The sequence below is a fragment of the Pleuronectes platessa genome, chromosome 14 (assembly GCF_947347685.1).
Source record: "Pleuronectes platessa chromosome 14, fPlePla1.1, whole genome shotgun sequence".
NCBI lineage: Eukaryota > Metazoa > Chordata > Actinopteri > Pleuronectiformes > Pleuronectidae > Pleuronectes > Pleuronectes platessa.
This window is the reverse complement of record NC_070639.1, coordinates 11709137-11732482: the sequence shown is the minus strand read 5'-3', so window position 1 is coordinate 11732482 and position 23346 is coordinate 11709137. Positions and strand designations below refer to the sequence as shown.

Here is a 23346-nt window from a genome sequence, read left to right as displayed (position 1 = left end):
TGCCAAAGCACTTCAGCAGCTCTGATACTGCCCAGAGGGTCAGGGCTGCGCTCAATGCGAGAGATTGACTGGCAATGTTTGACTAAAGCTCACACATTAAGTTTAGTTTATCAAGTGAGGGATTCACCTTTTTTTTCGTGGGGTCTGCCAGCAAAAAAATAAAAAAACGGGGCCTGTGAGAATGAGTGAATTACACCTGGAATGACAAACTAACCTTTATTAAACATGCTGCCGCCGTGCAGGTTCATGTAGTAGAAAATAACAGTTCACATTCTCAGGTTATTTTCTCAATTTGCACGATTGACCCCAAAAACCTCAACAAACAAGTATTGGCAGATGCATAAAACTCATTAAACACATTAAAAGTACATTGAGAATCGAATACCTCAAATGTCCGATGCTTACAAGAGTAAAAAAAAGAAAAGGGATAAACCCTTTACACACGATAATGAATTTGCTTCTCACTTTGTTGCGCATTGCCCATGAATAAATAATATGACTGCAACAAGACACCCCAGCATGCACCCTGCCACAACGCACACTAGATGGCACTACGTCTTTGAGAAAGAGAGCCGCTGACAGCAACTGGAGAGAAAATGCAGACAGCAAAGAAAAGAGAGAACCAACATTTCAAATAGAGACCAATTAATGTTTTGCTATTAATGGTTCTTTCACATCATGGTGCCTTCATGTGGTCTCACAGAGAGAAGGAAGGACTTGTCATGGAAACAGATACACAAGAATAAGAGCAATAAAGCAGAGAGTCACGTGAGTTGAGCAAAGATCTTCATCACCGACAATGTAGATAATCTCATTATAAATCAAGAGGAAGATCACAGCCCCTCCTCAGCTCACATCAGGATGTCATTCCGCCTGATTCCCAGTGACATTAAAGTTATTAGTTTCTGATACACGGCCGCTGACAGAAGCATTTACTCACTGGACGTTGACACCATGATCATTACTATCTGATTATTTTTTCATTTAAAGGAATTCAATGACTCCAACAAACAAAATATAAGACATTACAAAACAAGGTTTCAAAAAGACAGACGTGTATTTGTTCTCACCGCACACTGTCACTGACGAGGACTGATGTTTTAAATCTGACAGATGAATTAAGACCTAGTTTTACTTTCTTTGCCTTGCTCTCTCTCTCTCACGCACGCACGCACACACACCCCCCCCCCCACATACAAACACACACACACACAGAAACACACACACACACACACACACACACACAATTATTTGTTGATAAAATGATACCAAAAACTATTTACAAGCCTGCCTTCTTACGTTGCATTTATAGATTAACATGCAATAGATTAGTTTCCATTTATGAAACAATCATAGTTAAATAGGTAATTTAAAGCCTCGCCGAAAAAATAACTAATTTTAGGTTTTCACACTGGATATAATTAGATCATTACCCTCAATTCAACTTTTCACACTTCTTAATGTGTCTTATATAAAACATGATTTCCCTTTTTCTTTCTTTCCATCTAATTACACTGACATTACTCTGTAATTGATTATATTGTCATTGTATTATGTTATAATTACATTTTAAATGTTCCTGTCACATCAGGTTTCATTGTTGTGTAGGAGATCTGTGATTGTGGGGGCTTATCCTACAAGGGAATGAGTGGCGTTGATTTCTGCCCTGTTTTATGCATCACATCATTCATATTCTATGTATCTTAAAGGCATACAGTAGATAATAACCTACACTAATGAAAACGTGTGCTTACATATGCCTAAGAAAGAACCAGAATATCCTGCTTCACATTCAAGGCTATGAACGTTCACAGTCTCCCAGGTAGTAGGATATTTAAATAAGTGGTTTTATCTATTTATAAAAAAAGACAAAGTCCCGTTAGATATTCACATTAAGGAATTAAACACATTGCAAATGCTCGTGAATGTAAAGTTGTGGAGAGCAGGAGGACCCAAACGCAGGAGCCATCGTTTCAAAAAGAAGCAGGAAACATAGAACACTGAATAAAAAACAACCAAACACAAAGAAAGACTAAGGTAACAAACGCCACGAACAAAGAAGTCCATGAGCCGATAATTGGGACCGGAAAATAGTTCATAGGAGAAGCCGGGGCACACTCATGACAAAAGTTGATTCAGATTTCATATATTTTTCTCAAACAAACGGTTTCAAATTATAGAGTAAACATTTTCAGTTCCCTGAATCAGCTGGACACAAACAAAAGTAAACCGTGTTATTGTCGGGTACTATTTTCACTAGGGAATTATTCCACATTTAACGCTCTAATGGGTATTTAAAGCAGCAGGGTGCTGTATGTGGGCTTTTTTCAAATTATCCATTATAAGTTGGCCAAGTTTTTAGTAGTGAGAGAGAACATGGCAGCAGTGAGGTTCAATACTGATCTGCGGCATATAAGAACTAAAAGTGAACTCAGTAGCAAGTGCCTTGTGCAGCAACACTAATATATTATTAGTGTACACTGTACTTTTAGTTCCATTTTGTGTCAACACCAACTCTTGAGAAAATATCTGTCTGTATTTCCACCTAGTTGCTAACTATGTTTGGTGCCGGGCAGGAAATGTACACTGGGTTTGTGAAGCTGCATTTGAAAACTAGAATGGCACAAGCATACATCTGCCAAGGCAGAACAGTCCCCATATAAAACCACATTTTAATTCACTATAGATCCATATTTTATTTGGATCTTTATTTTGAATTGCACACAGTCAAATATATCAGTCCCTTAAACAGGTCTGATTTATTTTCATCAAGATCTATTTGCTGGGAAATCAAGGAACATTTTGAAAAATTCCCTATTTAAGAAAAAAAAAGAAAGAAAAATGCACTGCATCTAAATATATGGGTTCTCTCCTGATCCTACCACATCCTTCCACCAAGTCTTGTGCTGATCCCCTCTGTGCTTTTTGCGTAACCCGGCAAACACACAAACGCAGAAGAAAACATACCCTCCTTGCATGGCGGAGGTAATGAGCTGTGTCAGGCTTTAGCTGCACGAACAACAGTTGTTAGTATAGAATCGATACATTTCTGGATTTTAAATGGGATTGCATGACAATATCGTTCAGGAAGTTTCACCAGTCAGGTGTTAAAGACGCTCCAGTTTAGGCGAGAGCTACATGCAGTATGAGGTGAAGTTGGGCCTGCTCTCTTTTTGCCTCTTCAGCCATGTTCTTTTCTCTTTTGCCCTTTGTGTCCCTGCTTCTCCTCACAAACCATATTTTACCTCATTGTGTTTCTTTCTATCTCTGCCTCCTCTCCTCTCCTCCTTCTTTGGCCTTTCTCTCCTTCACCTCAGTCCTAAGCGAAAGTGAAGGTTTCATGGCCACAGCTGACCCCCGCGATCTCAGACTGGACTCGGATGAGCTCTGTGAGTAAAGCCTCTGGTCTCTCTCGGCGCTCTGTGATATATATACGCTTAGTCATCTCGGGACTCCTCCACCCTTTCGCCACGTCTTCACTTTAAACATCCGGAGAATCATGATCTAAATGAATTGTAGGGCACAGTTGCTCCTAATTCCTCCACACGTCTCTCGCCGGGAACAGGGAAACAGGACGTAAAACACGATACAGAAGATTAATTCAGCACAGGGAAGTAGCCTCTGATGTATTACAGCTCACATGGCTTAGGTATAATCTTGTCTTTGTTCTCGTTTTCACCGCAAATGAAACCCACCTATAAAAATACAGTGTTCACTCTCTGTTAAAAGGCTTATTTGAATGAACAAACATGTATGTTTACATGGAATAATTATTCCCCCCCCCCAAAAAACAAACAGCGAGGATGCTCGCGGGCTTAAAACCTGTGTGTTTGCAGACTCTCAAAGTATTTCTTACAATGTTTACCCTCCGTCATGTTTCCGTGTGCGTGTGTAGCTAACACAGGCAGCTCCAGGTCATGACATTTTCTTTTCTTCTTCATGCATGTTAACAGGGGTGGCCGAATCGTGCGTGCCACCTTTCCGCTCGGGATATTTTGCGTTGCAAGCTGTACTTTGACCAGTGGTGAGCAGATGCCCACGCCTCTTTCTCAGATCAAGAGCTGACGTGTCGCTGGCTTTGAAGCTGCAGTCGCTCTCCTGGCAACAGCGTGATGTGAGGGGCCTGAGCTCTTCTCCGCCTGTGGGACGATGCCCCCGTGTTCTATCTGCCTTTCAGTCATAAAAAAAAAAAAAAACTGAAATCATGTGTGTGTGGCCAGACTTTCTATCTAAGTTTTGCTGTGAGAAAAACACACAGATCATGCTTGCAGCGCTGCCAGAGCTGAGCTACCGCGCTCAGTCTCCCCCCCCTGGCTCCTCTGTCAGCTGCTAAATCTCCCTTTCCCTCTCAAAAACCAGACAAGAAAATATTGAGGATTCTGTCTCTGATAGTTAAAACACCTCTTTCCTGTAAAACAACAATTATCATATTTCGAGCTCCTATCTGGGGCCTGTAATCGCTGCCCTTATCCCTCTGGTGGAAGTCTCTGCTAAATTAGTGCATGTTGGGGCTAATCATAGACTCGGCAGCAGGTCTTACCACCGAACCACAAGGAGCAGACAACTCCTCTATCGACTTATTTTCCCTGGCAACTGCTGCCCCAGTCTGCGTTAAAATAGTTTTTCATTTGATACGATTGCAGTATTCTTCCTGCATCTCAATTACAGGGGTCAGGGAGTCAGCCCTGCTCATACCGAGGCCTTGGCCGTGCCGCGAGTCTCTCCCCTGACCAGTGACCACTTTGGGGACAGACCGAATACTTTCTCACAAGCAGGAAGGCCGCAGTCAGAATAGCTCTGCCTCTTCATCACATTCTCGTCCCCAGTTATATTGTTGAGCGAGCCAGTCCTAAAAACTAATGCGCTCCCCCGTCCAAGTGTGGGAGCGGTAACGTAGCCAAAAGCTTGACTGCCGCAGTGTCGAGTGTCGGGGGGCAGAGGCCCCGCGGGTGTAGATCCCTCGGACACAGCTACTTAATCCGCTGTCTAACACGTCATAAAGCACTCCTCATTGGCTCGGGTCTGTCCATAAACAGCAGATTCTCTCAACCAAGACCCGCCGTCTGGCATATAAAAGAAATTGGAAATTATATTGGCTAGCCCTAAGCAAACCCAGTGAATCACCTCAGTGCTAATGTTTTGAAATTGCACTTGTCTCCACTTTGTCACGTCTCCTTTGACCTTGTCTGTAAAAGGTGACTGGCAGTTGTTGCTCAGAGCAGGTGACTAGCAGAGTGCATATAGATGTGGGCTGTTCTCATCCAATCAATATCCATCAACGGAGGGCGAGAGCAAATGTTTCCCCTCTGCGCCTTCACAACAGATGAGACTGGGAAGACGGTCGGCTGTTTGTGCTGCAGCTCTCACACACAGACGGGAATGGGACACACCAAAACAAATCATGGTCCGAAAGCAGCACACTAACCATTTGCAAACTGCACATGGTTTGCTGGGACGGTTGCAGTGCTGGTTTTTTGTCCTCCGCTGCCCGGGCCACACGCCATGCGTTCATTATAAAGCCATTTTTGGCACCGCTTTGTGGGCCACTGAACTCTCGTACACTCTCGCTGAAGCCACCCTCCTTGTTTCCCTTGATTACGACTGATTATGTCGCAGCATAAATCTGCCACTGCAGAATATTACAGCGTGACTCACTGAGGACATCGAGACAAAGACCTCAGCCGGAGCGGCGCATAAATCTTTCCAACATCTCCCGGTGACAGCGCAGTCAGTGACAACACTGTGAGATTGTTATTACGCTGCTATCTGGGAGTAGATACTTGACATCGAGTGAAGTTTTTATTGCGGTTCAAAATTTGAGCTGTTATTTTACTTTTTGTATTTTGATATTGCAGCTTGGGTTTAAAAAGCAGAACAGAAACTGAGAAACAAAAACAAAAAAACTCACTTATCACTTTTTAATGCTACATATACTTTAGGATTCAACTGCTCCTGTAAAAAACACCGTACAGTGCGTTGATGTAATGGCACAACGCATTATATTTGATTTGCTGCCACACTGTCGGAATATGTTGTCAAAGTTATCTTTGATTCCGCACTTCAGTGAGAGGAAGTTGAATACTCGGTTGAATCGTTCACTTCCGTGACACCCTTGAGACGTAACTTTACTGTCAACTTCTCAACAGTCTTCATAATCGTTAATTTCCTGTGACGGTGGATCTCTATGTATCTTGAAAAAAAGAAAAAAAAGAAAGAAAAGCAAACACTGAGTCCAAAAATAGCAGAAATGGCGTCGATAGAAGACATTACCAAGCAAAAGATTTGGTGTTGATAAGAATTAATAAATAGAAACATCAAACTGAATATAATATCTATCTTGACTTTAAAAAAATGATTCATCATACATGTAACTCAGCTCATGTTGCATTTACATATACCATCTGTGTACAGCACTGTAGGTCATATCCAGTGGACCCTAGTGGGCCACAAACCATTTCCCTCAGTCCCATGGTAACTACAAGTTTAGGTGATGTGGTTTATCATGGTGAGTCAAATTTATCACACATCGCACTGTGAGGAAAAAGTGACAGAATATTGATGAAACAGTGGTGAGTGTGCGCTTGTGATTTGCCTGAGGCTACAACAGCAGAAGTTTGAAAAGGGGAGATGATTAAAGGGAAGCTATGCTCTGTGGAGAACAGAGCAATCATTGGCAGGCCCAGGCTCTCCCTGCTGCCCTCGTTCCCCCGAGAGGCAGGCAGCCTAGAGTGTAATGGGGCCAATGTGCCTCATTAATGCATTGACAGATATGAAAAGTAGCAGTGCCTTTATGGCACCGGCGTGAGTCGCTGAGGAAGAAGGGACGACGTGTGGAAGGGCCGAGCTGTCGGCGATGTGGTTGCTGTTGGCCTTTGAGAAATGAAATGAACTAGTTGAGGTTAGTGTCACAATGATCGTTGATAAAAAACTGAAACATTTTATCTGAGCTATTACAAAATACATTTTTAAATACACCACGTTCAAATTTGCTCTCCTTCATCTTTATTTGCTTCGGTTTAAGAAACCTTTAGGGTTTATTTACATGTATCAATTACAAAAACGATGGTGGCCCAGAAGCACAAAACCCAACATGAAATGACATAAAATTATTTAAAAAAATCTAAAAATACAACAACAAAGATAGGATAAAGAAAAGAAACACAACTGCAAACAACTTGTGTTTGTGAGTTGTTGTTGTGATTTGTGATTTGTTGTTGGGTTGTCCGATTTGTCGTTGTGTTTTGCACGTCAGGGCCACCGTAAAAACACACAGAGCAGCTACAATACAACCACATCATTCGTTTGTCTACAAATCCTGAAGCCCTGTTTGCACGTGTCATTTTATCTGGGCCACATACTGTAGAATATATACATATTTTTAGGGGTAGATAAGAAAGCCCATATTTGTGCATTTCTTGGAGTAGACTTAAATGAAGGTAAGCTTTACTACATTCCAGAGAGTGGGTTGTCTGTGGCTTTTTGCCAGGTTTGCTTTACACAGTGTGTTCACCTTTTAATGAGATCTGACCACAATATGAGCCTGATTAATCCCAATCAGAAGGTCTTTACATCTTGGAGGCCAGTATGTGTGCTTGCAGTCAACCCACTAGTTTGTGAACAGACGTTTTGAAGTCTTGAAGACCAGCCATCGCCATTTTGTTTTATAATGAAGTAACCATATATAGAGGAGCGGGGAGCAGTAATTTGAGAGTATACAAAGTTTGTATATACAGTCTATCCATTTCTTATCCAGAATAAATGTACAGTTATGACAATGGATCCTAACTGTAATGGATATAAGAAGCAGCTTCGATATTAATGTGTAAATTCAACAAACTTCGGTTTAAATGAAACTTAGTTTAATAGTGCATTGCTGACTTTTCCCATTTTCTGCTATAACATTGATCAACGTGTTAAAATAAATTCAGCAACCCGTGTGGGTGCGCCTAAAAAAATCTCACGGGGAATAATTTAAAAGGTTTTGAGAAACTGCTGTATCTAATATTGATTACCTCGAGTGTCTGTATCCATACTAATGTTGATTCAAAAGAGATTTTAAGAATAACAAAATATCAGACAACAAATTAAAGCTGACTGCATTCTACTCTATATTCAATACAAACATATGACCCAGTTTCTTATCATTCATCATCGAAACAAAGGACATCTACCAAACCACAAATCACAGTTAACCGTACATAGTAAATCATATGTATTGAGTATGAATAGCATTTGCAGCTTAAACATGAAGATGAAACATGTTATGTCTTTAGGAACTGACAACTGAGCAAAACCCACAGAGACCCAGCTCCTATATGTATCAAACAGTAGAACAATGAAAGAGGCTTGACTGCAGCTTTGAGATACTCATGGAAAATTATTATTTAAAAATGATTTATTATCTGGCACAAATTTTGTTTATATATTCCTTCCATATTTTTCTTTGCAATTATCAATATGACTGCACTCACCATATGCTTTCTCTGATGCTGCAGCACAGATTTACATGCCCATATTCCACAGTAATTTAACTTCATCCACTATTGGCGGCATCAAAGGATAAAAGATACTGATTACATGTAATCCATTTTTTTTTTTTAATAATGGACAGTTTGTGGTAAATCCTTGCACCTGACCGTCAAAAGAGCTACTTTTAAATAAGACTCACTTTTTCTTACTCAAACCCTGAGAGCTTTCTTAAATGTACTTCTTAGACCCATTGGACAAATATGACCCACAATTCACTTTGTGAAGAGGACTCCATGTTGGAGTGTAGGCTCCAGCACTGTTGAAAGATGTCGAATGTGCAAATGGTTGTGAAAGTGTTTTACACAGAAACATGTTAGGCATTAACAATTTGTCTTAGAGAATCAATGACGCTGATACATTTTTTATAATAGTGAATTGTATTACCTTTACTTCTCTTCCTTTAACCCTGTTACGGCTCAAGTTCAGCTCAACGTTAGATACGTGTATGGAGACGTAAAGGAAGCACATAATTACTGATGTCAGTGAAGGCTACATAATATAAAAGGGATATATTTCTTTTTGTAAGTAAAGACAGCATAAATTAGTCTCTAGCAGAAGTGTTCCTGCTGTGGCCGTCTTCTTGATAACATTATTATAGTGTTAACTAGAGAATGACAACAGAGAACAGCCGATAAAGTTTTCTGAGTATTCAGTGTTTTGCACCTTTTAGCTTGACGTCTTAATTTCACTATAGGATCAAGGTGATGGAGCGATGCTGCACTTTATAGCTGTAATACAAAATATATTATTTATATTGAGTTATCTTAGCCAACATACTAGATTGAGATGTGTCTCTCTGAGCTGCGTCTCTCTTCATGTTCATCAGATGCATTATTGAATTATGCCTCCTGACACACGGTGATGGATGTGTGATGAAGAGGGGGATCTCTCAACCGTTGTCTTACATGCACAGTTTGTTTCTGTCTCTCAGCAGATGAGACTTTTCACTCTTAAAACCAGAGACTCTGACACCTAAAAACTCTGTTTTTCCCTAAAACCATTCCTATGGAACAACAATGAAGGTATACACCAACAGATTTTTGTTGAAATATTAAAAAAATCCCTGATTCTCTATATAAACTGCCTGTCTGACATAAAGGTAATCTGTAAATTCTGTGCCAGATGCTGTACAGACATTATTGCCCCGGTGCTGTTCCCATCGTGTTCAGTATTCATGCTCCATCACTGTGTGTCCCAACTCAGATGAGGTAAAATACAGGTTCCATCTCCCGCTCTCCAGCATCACATTGCTTTACAGCGCACGTTGGACATGTACCTGCCCTGTGATGCAGCGAGGCTTTGTAAGATTTGGACAGCGAGTGACTGAGACGCTTTGCATTGGTGGCTGTAGCCTATGTGTGTATAAGTGTGTGATCACAAATTACAAATGCACATTTATTTATTTTAAGAAGCAGTTACCCCAGAGCTAGTCAGTGGTGCTTACTAATTATGTCCCATCCCAATTTGGAAAAAGCCCAAATACCTCTGACTTTGACACTGCATAGTTTACACCAAGAGGAATATATAATGTTATATTTTCTTGGGGGCTAATGGGGCATCTTACTCTTTTGGTTGTTGTATTATTTCTGTAAAAGTCCACAAACTTCGACACTTTACATTTTACACTGGGGAATTAACTGTGTACCATTAGTATCTGCCAGTAGCTCAAGGAAACTAGTCCTATAACCCTGACTCCTTCATCTTCTAACCATAGAGGGCTTTTCTCTACAATATAATATAGCAGCAGGCATATCAGACCTTTGCTGTTATGGTGCAAATAATAAGATCTCTGGGAGAGTCCCATCAGGTGTGTCCAGGGAGTTCCTGACCATGGAAACAATAATAAACATGTGGTTGAGGTTGTGGAAAGTCTACGGTTTAGTACGGATTAGGCACCAAACCTACTTGGTACGGTTTAGGAAGCGAATGCGGTTCGGGTTGAAAAAAGAGCCTCCTTAGGTTGAGAGGACATCTGTCGTCATGGGTACAATAATAAACATGTGGTCAAGGTTGCGGGATGGTCGTGGATAAAGAGGGACAATGATGACTTATCAGTTTCTCATGGGAAACAAGCAGCGGCCTCCTTTTTGTTGACCGGTGCCTCCACCCACCTATCTCCTCCCAGCACGGATACACCACGTCACATGACTTAATACTTTGCTCTCACCATAAGTCCTGAAACATTTCAAAGTCACCTCACATTAAAACTTTGGATTGTAGTAACGTGCTTTTACAGATGACAGTCTCCTGATTTAACCGCAGGAGCATGACACCTCTCCCCCTTCACCATCCAGAGCAACACACATCTGTCTGGGAATCTAACAGATGAATGAGAGAGAGCGAGTTGTTTCAGTTGAGAATAAAGGTGAAAAGACAAAGTTCTTGAGAAAGATGATTCTGAAGCTTAATTGTTATTCGCAAAATCTAATACTGCCTCCTGCCCAAACAAGCCAACTGCAGACAATACAAATCCTGCATTTCTCCACATCTGAATTTCAAATGCAGATGTGCATATGACTTTGCGCATACTTTCATCATTCCCTCTACATTCCTGTGCAGACAGGACAAGAGCACAAACACAAACACGTGTCTGCTTGTCAGTTACACTAACCACTCCATTAACAGTAATAATATAATATATAAAGCTACAGATTAATACTATTATGCAGGTCTGCTGGGATACCTTTTGATTTGATTATAAATAATAATTGATACATTACTTTTAAAGTTACACTAATTGCACTGACGTGAGGAAGACAGACCAAACACTAATCTAAATTCCGATCATTTATTAACCGCATAAATAATGCAGGAGCTTCCCCTGACTTGGGACTTGAAGGTATACTACTGATCGCTGCTGTCTCTTGTTATAATTAGTATTCAGGGAGTATAATCTCTATAACTGTTCTGTTTGGATAAACAAGTGTAGAAGTGCTGTATGCAGCAGCTCCTCTAAAGTAAGGATGCGAAATGTATTGAAATTGAATATATCACAATGTAAATTTATAATAGATCATCAGTATGTGGACTTGTTCTATCAGATAACTTATATTTTTGCCATTATGATAACAGTAGCAAAGAAAAAACAGCCTTCCATTGTCTCTCCTTTTCACCTATTCAAAAGTTTTACTTCAGAATGTGCAGAGCCACCACTTTATTATACAAAACAGTCTCCTGACACATACACTTGTTAAAAATGGTACCAGCGGGAGGCGACGCTACAGAGATAGAAAAAACCTGGACTCATGGGTGTGGCAGTGTTTCAATGAACGAGTTGCTGAGAAGACAGAAGAAGACCATCTGTTAGTTGTGGTAGACAACAATGCTTGACACAACCGAAAACACAACCAACGCAAACAGGAGTCATTGCCACCGCTACCATGACATGACAAAGGAAAAGGCCACATTGGGAAAACTGACCAAACAACACTGCAGATAGTAGTTTATATCCTATTCCTGCTCCTTTTGGCAACATCATTGCAACTAACTTGACGCCATCTATTGTAGTAGAAAGCAAGGGATACAGAGTTCTACCGAGAAAATGCTTTATCTAGTGTAGACGCACCGAATCGTGACAGAGACCCAATGTGATGGAAAGCTCCAAAGAGCCTAACTGCATTTCACTGGACCTGAACACTGATCTCCTGCTGGAAAATAAAACGTTGATTGAGCTCAGGACTCTTTCTGAGAATTGATTCAATGTTAGAAAACTAATTTAACTGGAAATCATACAACATTAATCCCTCTGCCACGTGCGTTAAAACTAATAAAATCCCTTGATCCTGCAGGTTTCTTTTTCCAGAATATTATAGCACATTTGAGAGAGAAAAATCACAGGAAGTCACAGGATCTCAATTCCGGCAACCGTCTCTGTCCCGTATCAGCTCCACCCGAGCTCCCTCATTTCCCCGACAGGCAACAAACCCTCAGCATGTTGCTCTTTTGAGACACAATGTTCAATGCTTGGGGGGAAAAAAGCAGAACATACAGTGCTACCACTGCTGTGAGGGAAGGAACAGTGCAGTTGCACATATATGAGTGTCTCCAGTCCTTTGTTGAATGGAGAACATCTGCATGTGTTGTCCTGCCACAGCTTTGTTAGCACACCAGAACATCATACTTAAAATGGATGCTACTTTCTTTTTTTTTAGAAAGGTGGTTCATTTGGAGTAAATCCATAACGTTTTGGGTTGCACAAAAAACTACTCAGTTAAACGGATGCGATGCCGATAGGGGTATCTCGATCAAAAGAAAATCTACCTGATGTGACTCAGGCACGAAAAGTGTTCATAGATGAGGTGATTAATCACATTTTTATTCAGTTAAATGCAGAAAATAATCATGATCCCTTTCAAATGACCAACACAAACAGGGAAAAACACGTCATTTGCCCCAGAAGATACAGCGAAGATGGACTAAACCACAGGTAAAGCAGATATGAGGCAATTTAAAGACAACCGAAATACAATAACCGGTTAGCTTGAAGAAAATCAAGGATTTTTCTGGGTTTTCAACATTGTTGGAATTTTTTTTTTTTATAGTCTAAAAGCGCAAGTCAGCAAAAATACACAACATAGTCATTTCAGCCATATAAACTGAGGAATGGTTACATATTAAACCTTTAAACCCATTAAGCGCAGCAGAAAGTGTGATTTAAAGGTATATTTAGAGCTTTGCAGGATTTAATTTTAATGGTCAAACATGAATCCACCTCTAACCTGGGGTATTGTTAAACTTGCCCTCAAACAATGCCCTGAAGTCTCATGCCACATGTGCACTTCTACACTATTTATTTTTGTGCGGTCTGAGAAGAAGTATGAGTTATGTTAGAATCCGTGGAATCTCCATAATTGCATACCTCGGGTAAGAGTCGGCGCACACATTGCAACAGCCCAGAGAACGGTTCTGTGGATAGGCCCACTTTACTTCCATTAAGCTGTATCCAAAACAAGAATCTTTCAGTGGCTTGACATGTTCCTGGACTGCACAGACATAATGCCAGGGTCAGGCTTTTGGGAAAGGAGTGGTTGCGCCTTTTTTTTTTTTTTCCTCTGACAACTGACTTTACAAACCACATGCGGATGTTTTACCCAGTGTTTCCTAGCGAACACGGCAAAGAATGAACGCAGGCGTATTTAGTTTTACTTAATGTTACACGATGTCCATGTTCCTACAGTATGGATAAATAATTCCCCCTAACATGAAGGTCGAGCAGAGAATTCGAGTTATATCCCAGTTTACACCACATAGCGAACATACAGTATGTACTCCTCACACATTCACTCCTATGTCATGAAAGCCTGAGGTTCAAGTATCTCCTGAGAACAAAGAAAACCCCCTGACTGGTCTGTTGCAAAAGTTAACAAACACAGTCACACCTAATAGAAATGTATTGACCTGGCTTGCCACGGTGGTTGGAAACTGGAGGAACTAGAGAAAAAAAGAGAAATCACAAACACAAGGAAAACCAACACTCTGGCGCAAAAAACTTTCTTGCTGCGAGGCAGCAATTCTCAGCATTGATCCGCTGTGCTGCCACATTTTCTTATCAAGAGGGCAAGTCAAGAGAAAAACAGCTACTGCTTGTTTGTAACTTGACACTGTTCCAGCTGCTGAGATGGACACGAGCAAGATGAAGAATGAAACAGACCTGAGGACACAGCGCACAATGAATTGTACTTGATCTCATCGTCAAGGGAGAGTGAGGGGGTTTGGTTTTTCTTTATAAAGTCCACCTCGACTAAAAATAATGTATTTAGCTTATTGTTCCTGATCTTGGAGGTTTGACCTTCACTGTGCAGAATGATGTACATGTATAGAACCCTTGAGAGTTTGACACTAGAAGGTGTTTTTTACCTTCATCTGCTGATGGATGGAAGTTTGTCTGTGCTCACCTTTAATCTGAGTTAATGAAACTGGTCCAGTATCCGTCTCTAACCTAATCTTAGAGGCTCTTTGTTTGTTCTGTGGTGTTGCCGGTGGCTGCTTTCTTTCTGAAACTGTAAAAGAGACTTGCAGTAATTGAGCTGCCGAAAGTTAAGACCGATTGCAGTCCACAGAACCCTGGAGCCAAACCACCGCTGCTGCACAAAGAGCTGGTTACCTGATAATTCTAAAGTCAGTGAAACTCGACTCAGTACGCAGAACCCCAAACTGGAGAATCAGTGGTTGTGGCCACTGTTGTCGTGAACAGGTTGCTGGCATCATCTATTTCATTTATGTTGATGAGTCTCAGCCGACACCGCTAGACAGTGTTGATTGCCGGTGCTCTTATAGTTTATTAATACTGAATGTATCACACTTCCACATCACAACAAATTTGACACTGCACTTCATTGGGACCTTAACAACTCACATGTCACGTGTGAAGCCAAAAAGATGAACGGTTATTGAGATACAAGATGCAAGCTAGAGACACAGAGACAGACAGACAGACAGTAACACAGACAGACAGACACATAGACAGACAGTCACACAGACAGACAGACATACAGACAGACAGACACATTGACAGACAGACACACACAGACAGACAGACATACAGACAGACAGACACATTGACAGACAGACACACACAGACAGACAGACATACAGACAGACAGACACATTGACAGACAGACACACACAGACAGACAGACATAGAGGCCAACCATGGTCAAATATTAAGCTTGGTGTGATGTAGATCAATCTAAGCACATACACTGAGAATAGACCTGGGGCCTCATGTACTAAGACTTGCGTGGATTTCATACTGAAACTTGGCGTACGCCAAAACCCAGAAACTGTCTTACGCACAAATAAATTCAGATGTATCAAAGTGTGCGAACGCATGGATCCAAGCACGTTTCTTTTGTACATCTCAATCAACGTGGAATTGAGCGCACATGCCGACGTGCCAAACTCCTCCCTGTCCACGCCCTCATTTAAATATGCAATTTCATTTAAATAGGCCCCTGGACCTGAGATTCACCTCTTAATCCGATCACCTGGCACCATGAACAGAGTTAAAAAACGCAACTTCACGGAGTCCGAGCTCGAGATTTTGCTTCACGAGGTAGAAATGTGCAAGCATATGTTATTTGGTACCCTGTCAACAGGGATAAATGCTAAACAAAAGACAAATGAGTGGGAGCGTGTTAGCGAGGCCGTCAATGCAGTGGGGTCTCAGCAGCGCACACACTCTGAAATTAAAAAAAAGTGGTCAGACCTCAAGGTGGAGGTGAAGCGGAGGGTTTCTGCCCACCGCCGAAGCGTGACCGCAACAGGTGGGGGGACGGGAGTGGGGGAACTCTCCCCCTTCGATTTGAGAGTGGCCGCTTTGATCGGTGACACAGCTCTCACCGGAGTGGTGGGAGCCCATGAAGGGGACACCGATCATCCCCAAGGTAAATATGCTGAATTCATAAATGCTGTAATTATACTGGTCATACAATTGGCTGCTTACAATACACATAAGTCGTGCGTAAAGATGCCAGGATATTAAAGACTTTGACCCGTGTTTATTAACTTAAATTTTTTATTTTTGAATAGACAAGCAAGGAGAGGGCACGGATTGCTCCGTCGGCCCCGGCGTCTCCTCCGTCGGCCCCGGGGTCTCCTCCGTCGGCCCCGGCGTCTCCTCCGTCGGCCCCGGCGTCTCCTCCGTCGGCCCCGGCGTCTCCTCCGTCGGCCCCGGCGTCTCCTCCGTCGGCCCCGGCGTCCCCAGCGTCACCTCTAAGTGTCGCCAAAGGAACAATAGCTGTAGAAACGTGCGTACGACAGCTCTGGAGCTGGCGTGGGGACCGCACATTTTTACGGTCATTTCACGTTTTGTACATCTGAACGTGAGCGTGGAAAAGGACGTACGCCACGTTTTTCTGCGTACGCAACCTTAGTACATGAGGCCCCTGGTCAGGGAACATCTTGTGTCCAGTAGTTTAACTTGTGAAAGGGAAAAAAATATGTCCATCTTTATGTATAGATTTCTACTGAGGGAGATTGAGTGGATGTCATTTTGAGATTTGAACCAATTGGATTGAATTTTTTCAAGAAAACAAAACATTATCCCAAGCTGTCCTAAAACAGATGATTTCATTAGAATAAATTCATATCAGAGTCCCTGAAGAGGCACCAAAATAAACACATCTATTTTGTTTACCTCGTTAATCCTCCTGTAATTCCCTCATGTTTATCTTGTGACCCGAGGTTAGAAACCACTGTGAGTGTTTGTCCAGCAGTTTGCTTTATTAACATTTTAGTGTTTTTTTTGTCTGTTCTGAGCAGAAGTCAGGAATTAATGTGGCAAGTTTATGACTATAACCTTGGAATGTATGCCTAAATGCATGCTGGGTATAGGCACTATTGATTGACATTGGCTTTTAGAAAAAAATGTTTTCCAACTGTAGAAAAGTAAAGTTTGACAGGGTGAGACGGGCAGAGGGAGGCAGAGCGGGAGAGACGGAGAAGGTCAGGAGTAAATTATGTCTGCACAGATGAACGACAGCTGTAATTTCTTTACAATTATAGCTTTTCCATTCGATGTTCTTCGTCACAATATTAAATCTTTCCTTTGTGTGCACAGGAAAACCAAAATATCAATATTACAGAAGAGCTGAGTATTAAATTCGACAAAAAACAATCCATCAATTAACAATTACAACCTCAACTGTATTATCACCTCGCTTCAATTATTGGGGGCATTTTCTTTGGAACTTGTTGTAAGAAAATTATGTGAAATTTGAAAGTGGTCAAAACCATCGAGAATCATTATTGAAAAATAAAGAAAATAAAGATATTTCTCAACAAAATAATTCAATATAAATAAGTAAGAATAAACAGATAAGAGAGCTTTCTATATCGATCAAATATGAACGGACAAATTCTGCCTCTCGTCTCATTTATTCGGTTTGCGTGCAAGTTTGTAATGATGTCTAGAAAAGATTTAACTTCAAATATATTATCTCATTGAATTTCAATTCTATATCTTCTATAAGCTCCGGTGGAAGGTCCAATACTATTTCCGGAAACACAAAGCCATGGATCAGAGGATTGCCATCTGTCAAATATTGCTCCCTACAGTCGCCTTCTACAGTCTGGTCTTGTTTGTGTTTGCCTCTCATTGTTTCCAGTGCCATACCGATAAAATATGAACCCTGTATTACACAGGGGCGACAAAGAGGACCAATAAAACTGCTCCAAATTGAACCACAAAAAACTTGTTACAAGTGTCAAATTAAAAGCAGCACCTCTTATCTTTAATATGCCTCTAAGCCCGACACTCTGTTGTGCCTTTATCCCCTCTTTGGACTTTGAAATCTCCATTTCTCTCGGAGCTTTGAGGGTGTGTGTGCTCTGACAGAATGTCAGGCAATTAAACAGTCATGGCTCATTGAGCTGGAGGTGGGCCCGCTCCTCCAGGCTCCTCTATAGGCAACAGAAGAAATGAATGCACTCCCTGCCTTTCCCTTTCGCACAGGCAAGGAGTTCTTATCAAAGGACACTTTTAACTATTGTCAACTTTCACAAGGCGGAGCAGTGTCACTGTCATGGGTAATTATGCTGTGTCAGAATGGAAACGGGGACAGTGCGTGGGATAACGAACATGTGCTCTCACTGGGGGTAGTCATGTCCCTACTAGAGGACTAATGCATACATAATGTCATATTAGTTCTGAAAACGAGGCAGATTACAAATAATCATAATGTACAGACACACAGGTAGGAAACCTAAATAACAAGGAGCCGTTTCCATTAAAACAAACTGAGTTTCAGGTCACATTAAACTCACTCTGTTTCTATATTTCTTTATATTTCTCCCTAAGCCTCCAGTGAGCTGTGACTGGTCAGAACCTGCGTTTTTGTTCGTGCTGGATAAAAAAAGGAAAAATGAAAACCTCTGATTAAAGGTTTTCATTTTGTCACATTGGCTGCAGCCGAGCATCTCTATCTGCAAAATATTGAACAAAGTATTTCTTCGACATCCAAGAACCTTTTTCGGAAAAAATTACCAGCAAACTATTGAGGCGCTGCAGTGTTGCCATATTGAAGGGGAGAGGCAGATTCCTGAATAACGTTGGCCAATTAATTGCTGTTCATAAATCAGTTACCACAATCGAGTGGTTTCCTCCCCCAGAACACCTGTCTCATCTCCGCTCTGAGGAACCACAGCAAGGGGACGTTTGCTGAAATATACGTGACGGCTACTGCCACGACTCAACTGTTAATATGTTAAACAAATAAAACACACATCCTTATCTAACCTCGGCCCAAAGGTGGATCCTGAAGGTGAAAGGGCCTGGTGAAATATGGATGATGTAACCCTGGGTCTTTGGGTGTTCTGGGTGAGACGCCCTGGGCCAGGCGACCCAGCCGGTGGTGATCAGCCCGCCGCTTGTGTCGCTCGTGTAGCTCAGGGATCTTGATGCCTTCTCTGAAGCACCAGTGATTTTCTTAAAGTCTCTCCTGTTGTGCAGTCCCTTGATTGCCAAGGTCCTCTGTGCCCTGTGGAGCAAATGGCCTGCAAAGCCTCCGCAGCCGACCTCCGAAGGGTTGCACCGGATCCGCCCCCCCCCCCTGCTTCGACATTCGCTTGCCAGCCCCCTCATATTTTGCCGTCTTCTCCTCAAAGGCCTTCTACATCTTGATTTATTTTCATTTAAGCCATTAAAAAATATAAAAAATTAAATAGTGTTGAACTGTGAATGTCCCTCATACTCAGAATAACATAAGCATGTTCCTGTCTGTATTAATCTTGACATTATTAGTTGTGTTTTCTTATTGAATATACCAGAATACCTAAAAGCCAGTGGGCCATACAGCAGTGAGGGCTACAAGACGACAGGACGAGTGTGCATCCATCTATCCATTCATTAACTATGCTATCATACTGTAGGGGTCATGGGGAGGCTGGAGCCAATCGCAGCTGACATTAGGCGAGAGGCGGGGTGCATCATGGGCAGGTCTGCAGTCCATCACCGGGCTGACAAATAACCACTCACACTCATATTCGCACCTCGAGCAGTTTAGAGTCTGTAATGAATATAAGCTGCATGTCTTTGGACTGTGGGAGGAAGCCGGAGTACCAAGAGAAAACCCACATTGGCACAGGGAGAACTGGGCTAATACCACAGAGCGGCACCGAGACCAGTGCTCAGTAGTTTCACATTTTTTATAATAATATTATTAGTAGACACTAACTTTGGTAAGATATGTCAGAACCACATTGCTACTCCTTGAATCATACTAAATGTTTTTTTTTTCAATTTAAATGCATATGGAATGTTAGATCAAAACGCTTATATTTTATGAATTATCACCTTAGGCTATTTAAGTGCGTGTGCTGAAACACTTTAATCTGCTGTTATCGATTAAACACCCGAGGTGCCCCAAAGTAAAACTGCTTCAGAAACACAAGTGGGTGGCCCTGCAGTCTGAATGACCTCTGAGTTCTACATAACTTACAGGGACAATGTATGCATTAGACTCCTACTGGGCCGGACCATTTACTGCTTGTCCCTCCTTCACTGGGTCCATCAAAAGTAAAGACCTAACATAAATGATTATTTTTTAGATGATTACTTTATAGGTACTCCGTCCTTTTGCGATGTTTTGATTAGTTCATCTCATGTGATCGAGCTGCCTCAGCACTGGGTTCTGACACATCTTTATTCTGCATTCAGAACTGCACTCCCTGTCAGTGTGGTGCCCGCTGAAGGCCGCAGTCTCAGCTGCTGCAGCACCTCAATGGAAACTCATTTAAATTTTTCACAAGTTTGAAATTTAAGGTTAGAACTAGATCAGCTATGCATTTTCATGACAGTTTGATGTATGTCCTCACCACACCTTTTATGTGTGTTAACTGCCAACGTTACACTGTTCGCTGTTTGACAGCCTGAGGTAGGCTGCAGCAGGACAATCCAATGTGTGACATCTAAAAACGCATGACCTCAACCAACAAGGAACTGTTACACAATCAGGACAGAATCCGTAGATTGCTCCCTTTGAATCTGGAGTTCAACAATTGATCCTTTCCAGTACCCTGGAGTAGACTTTCCCAAAGGGACGGGTTGTGTGATTCCTAAGCACCCATTGGATATAAAAAGAAAAAACCTTTCTGTTCTATTTCTACAGAGACTGTCTCCAACCAATAAGGAGGCATATCAGCCATTACTGCCCAACAATGTCCAGGTTTTTCAGTTACTCAAGGGAGAAGCTCATCCAGACTAGGCACCTTGCCACAAAAGAGCTTCTTGACTTGACATGTGACCTCTGCCTCAGAAGACATGTTCACGAGAGCCTCAAAGGGCTCTTCAGTAACCCAGACAACCGAGAAGACCTCCAGTCTGGGTCAGCAGCTCTTCTCCCGGACTGAACACAGTCTGCACCGAGCCCTGCTTTCCCCTCCTTCCTTTCCCGAGACTCACCAGAATCTAAGCCAAGGTACAAGTTAGAGTGAAGAACGCAGGATTATTGTTAAAATAAAACCTAGATGGGACCCTAAAGGACTTAGGAGATAATGATAACGGGAGAACGCCTGTTTTCTCTTGTTATCTTGAAAAAGATGTATTCAACACATCTTTTTTTGACAGCTAATTATAGGAAATATCATCCAGAGGTCCAGCAAACAAGGAAAACATCGCTGTTGTTTATATATATATATATATATATATATATATATATGAAATTAAAATGTCCCTGTAAGTTATGTAGAACTCAGAGGTCATTTAGACTGCAGGGCCACCCACTTGTGTTTCTGAAGCAGTTTTACTTTGGGGCACCTCGAGTGTTTAATCGATAACAGCAGATTAAAGTGTTTCAGCACACGCACACACACATTAATTTCATATATCAGTTTATATATTACTACTGTAATCAACACTTTCATATTAACAATATGAAGTGTTCACATTGGACAGGTGTTATCAGAATGATGAACCATAGGGGATTATTTGCCTGACTGCATTTCCCTCAGAGCATCTTTCATCTAACTCTTTTGCTGTTCATTTTTTTGGCTGCAGTAGAAAGCTCTTCTTAGTAAAAGTGGAATAGAAAGCTGGTGGACATTGTGAAGCATTTAGCTGCTAAAAAAAAAACAGAGATTTTTACTACGAAAACAGGGAAAGAGATAGTGGATACAAAATATGAGCTTAAATGAGATAAACATCCAGGGGATCAATACAGTATTATAAGATATACTTAGTTTAATGTCAGTGAAGATTTATGGATGGTTTCAAGTGATGCTCTAATGTTAGTGCAACTTAATATACATTTTGTTGCTATTTTCTTGAAACATTTAATTTCTGAAAACCTTATTCCTCCATCAATGTAAAGTAGAAGATTTTCTAAAAAAGGTTTCTAAACACATTAACAGACATGTCACAGTTTGCAGCTTCCTGTGGCAGCACCAGCCTGGTTTCCTCGGGGACACATGTCTATAATGGTATATCCTACTCCGGTACACCGAGTAATGCAGTTATGGAAAGTCGAAAATAAGCCCCTGTCACCGACCTCCATTTTGCGGGCCTCTCCAAGCAGGCTAATTGCCCAGTTATTCCTGAGTAGTCTGGAGCCCCCACATCGCTGCATTAGCACAGATGCTGGTTGCATCGCTCCCACACCAGCTCTTCACGGCTCTCCCCTCCGCCTGCTCTCACGGCGCAGGTCACATGTCGATTGGTTGCCTTCCTCGAGGAGCTGACTCTATTAGCTATATGGCAATGAGGGTCTGAGACTGGAATGCGAATGGAATAGATATAATGGTCGAACCAAGGTTCACGCTCGATCTCCAGGGAGAAATTCTCACTAGCCAAGGACACCATGGCACATGTTCAATTATCCCTTCGGAGTTTGCAGCTTGACTTAGGGTGTTTAACAGCTGATAGTCTGATGCCATAATACACCACAGTGGCCATTATCAACCTCTGGACAGTTCCCGCTTGAGAGCCCCGGATAAATGAATGGAAAATGCTCCTTCATGGCAAATTCAGAGACAGCGTGTGACACTGGATCCCTTGAGAGATGGAAATTTGACTATAACTGACACTTACCGCTGGGAGAGACAGGTCACAAGGCTTGTTTTTTTTTTACCATTTTTTAACTTCCAGTCATGATACATTAAACAACACGAGACAACTGAAGAGAGTATAAAATTATGAACCTTACACTGTGTTGCATCGCATTCCAAACAATCCTCTGGTTTGCAGCATAGAGGCAGGGAAACAGAAAGCCTTAATTAATGCAGTGTAGGTGGAGGAAATCGTTGATGGACATACAGAGCTACAAAGGCGAGGGCTCTATACAAAACATCAGAAATATGTGGAGAATGACTTAGGTTGTGTAAAAACATAATTAGTATTGAACAGAAACACAAATTACTCCTTTATTGTTGAGGGATTCCGAGAGCCAGATGGAAACAAAGCTGCTGGTTTGCTAATTATGTATTCATTAAATAAATAGCATGTTATTAACCTGCAAGATGCTGCTTCGGCGTTTGATTAAGTGTGTTTGAAGCGCTGTGGGAGAGACGGCCATTCTGCTACACTGATTTAATACATCTGGTATTTTTCAAGGGTCAATAATGGAAAAATATTCTAGGTGGGTTTCTGATAAAAGCAGCTCTAAATACCAACATAACTGAGACGTGGCTGGAAAAGATGCCTTTTGAAAGGGGCTATGGGGGAGAAAGGAAGGGCACCGTGGCTGCAGAGGTAATCCACGATGAGAACTGTCTCTCACCTGAATTGGGCTGTCAGCGCCACGTTGACCTTTACCCCTGATGCAGCATTTCAGGCTTCAAGGTTGTTTGAGAGGAAAATCCATGTATCAAGATCCAATCCAGCAA

The 23346-nt window shown here is 41.7% G+C and overlaps 1 protein-coding gene across 1 annotated transcript in view; it reads right to left on the bottom strand.

Annotated features, from left to right (window-relative positions):
* Window positions 1–23346, bottom strand: part of LOC128456074 (glypican-6) — a 78909-nt gene that overhangs the window by 3549 nt on the left and 52014 nt on the right. The window lies entirely within an intron of this gene.